This window comes from Mirounga angustirostris, unplaced genomic scaffold, assembly GCF_029215605.1.
Source record: "Mirounga angustirostris isolate CCGP_5_RB_7025 unplaced genomic scaffold, mMirAng1.0.hap1 SCAF_9, whole genome shotgun sequence".
NCBI classification, from domain to species: domain Eukaryota; kingdom Metazoa; phylum Chordata; class Mammalia; order Carnivora; family Phocidae; genus Mirounga; species Mirounga angustirostris.
In genome coordinates, this window is record NW_026991717.1 from 25,640,072 (window position 1) to 25,642,882 (window position 2,811).

Below are 2,811 nucleotides of genomic sequence, written 5' to 3' on the forward strand. Positions count from 1 at the left end.
TTTTTCCTTATTAGATTACTGTTTATTATAAAAGGATATAATTCAGGAATAAACAGATGGAAGAAATGCTTAAGGCAAAGTATGGGGAAGGGGCACAGACCTTCCATGCCCTCTCTGGGAACACCACTCTCCCAGCACCTCTACATGTTCACCAACCCAGAAGCTCCCTAACACCATTCTTTTTGGGTTTTTATTACATGTGCACAACTGATTAAATTATTGATCATTGCCTATTAATTTGATCTCCATCTCTCTCCCCTACCCTCAGGTTGGAAGGGTGGAACTAAAAGTTCTAACCCCCTAATCACATGGTTGACTCCTCTGGTGACAGCCCCCATCCTTAGGGAAACTAGGAGCTTTTCAAAAGTCATTTTGTTAACATGACAAAATACACCTTTATGGTGCTTAACCCTTGGAAATTCCAAGGGAGATTTGTTCTAGGAACAGGACAAAGACCATACATATATTGCCTATTATAAATCATAATATCACACTTACCTTCTGGGGACTTCCCCAAGTCACTCGAGACTCTTTGAGGCATGGACCATATACAGAGAGAAGGAAATTCACTCACTTCTCATTTGACAGACCCTATCTTCTGCATTCTTATCCTCAGGATGTTTCTTTCCCTGGACCATGGAGCCATGAACACAGGCTAGGTGTAGGAATCAGTTGGAACCAGGACTGGTGACGGTCATATGGATGAGGGTCTTGGATGCCAAGATGAGGTGGTTAGATTTTGTTTTATGCCCACAGGGGATCTGTAGACTTTTTAGGGGCAGCGACCTGGGCAATGCAAAAGAAGAGGCCAGTTTGAGAGACTGGGCAAAAATTATCTCCTGGACTGAAAACTCACTCCTCCCCTCCCCCATGGGAAGAGAGAGATTGAAAGGGACGCTGGGTCATGGTGCTTAAAAGTGGAAGAACAGTTTTAAAACTATGAATAGGCAAGTTAATAGAAAAAAAAAAACAGGTTTGGGTACCAGGTAATAAGACAAATAAAAGCAATAGTATTGATAACACTAGTTAACATACCTAGGCATTTGGATTCTAGAAATCCTGGGAGGTTAAAAGTCTTGGCTGTGGTTGTCCTGCTGAGGTAGGAAGAGGTGGGAAGAAAGGCCCTGCTCATCATGTTCCTCCTCTGGCTGTTCTAATCAATTCACTCACTCTTCTGAATACCTTACTGCCCTCCCTGGGTTGCTGGCCAGGTCTTCCCAGACACTCTTTATGCTGGTGGCTTCCAAGACAGCAAGCTCTTCCTTCTCTCTCTATCTCTGTCTGTGCTCTTTCTTACTCTCTCTAAATGCAAAGTCTCCCTACCCTGCTGCTTATCCTAAACCCTTTCCTGAGGAGGTTCTAGTCACTTTCAGGGTTTCAGAGACTGTCTACCTGTCAGTGGTGCACAAATAGAAACCTTTAGCTTATCCCCTTTCTTCATGGTTCATACTGAAAATTTCCATGGTCAGTTAAACACCACATTCACACTTCACATGGGACATGCTCCCAAAGAAACTTACTATCTTTGCCAACTAAACCCACCTTTCCCTCGGTGTGACTCTCTTCTATTTTCACTTCCAATTGGCCTCAAACATTACTCTGGGTGATGTTGCTACTAATCCATGCTCTGACCTGACCCAGAGCTCTCAGGAAGGCTGCCACAGAACCTGCCAAGGCTCTCTGCCCCAGTCTCAGGCAAACCTGACCTTGTCACCCCTTACAGAAAACACTGGAATGGCTCTCTTTTGCCTAGAATAGTAATCCTTAACTAGGGATGATTTCCCCCCGACTTCTCCCCAAGGAGATACTTAGCAGTGTCTGGAGACATTTTTTGGGGGACGGTTGCTATAAGCATCTTGTGGGGAGAACCCAGAGATGTTGCAAAACATCCTATGATCATAAGATGGTCTTGACAACAATCATCCAGCCCCAAATAGCACCAGCAAAGAGGATGGGCATCTCTGACCTAGAATTAAGCCCACATGGTGCCCAAGACCTTTGCCCTTTGTGGGCTGGCTCACAACTTTGCCTTGGTTTTGCCTTTTATGTCAGCAACATAGATTTTCTTGTAGTTCCCACAAGTGGGTGCCTGCTGGGTCATCTCTCATGCCTGTGCGCTGTAGTCTCTTCTGCTTGTACTGTCCTTTCCTTTGCCTTTTGCATGATGAAATGATTCCTACAGCCTTTGAGACTCATTACAGGCCATACTATTTTTTTTTATTATGTTATGTTAATCACCATACATCCATCATTAGTTTTAGACGTAGTGTTCCATGATTCATTGTTTGCATATAACACCCAGTGCTCCACACAGAACGTGCCCTTTTTAATACCCATCACCACGCTAACATATCCTCCTACCCCCCTCCCCTCTAGAATCCTCAGTTTGTTTTTCAGAGTCCATCATCTCTCATAGTTCATCTCCCCCTCCGATTTCCCCCCTTCATTCTTCCCTTCTTGCTATCTTCTTCTTCTTCTTCTCCTCCTTCTTTTTTGTTTTTAACATATAATGTATTATTTGTTTCAGAGGTACAGGTCTGTGATTCAACAGTCTTGCACAATTCACAGCGCTCACCATAGCACATACCCTCCCCAATGTCTATCACCCAGCCACTCCATCCCTCCCACCCTCCACTCCAGCAACACTCAGTTTGTTTCCTGAGATAAAGAATTCCTCATATCAGTGAGGTCATATGATACATGTCTTTCTCTGATTGACTTATTTCGCTTAGCATAACACCCTCCAGTTCCATCCACGTCATTGAAAATGGCAAGATCCCATTCCTTTCGATGGCTGCCTAATATTCCATT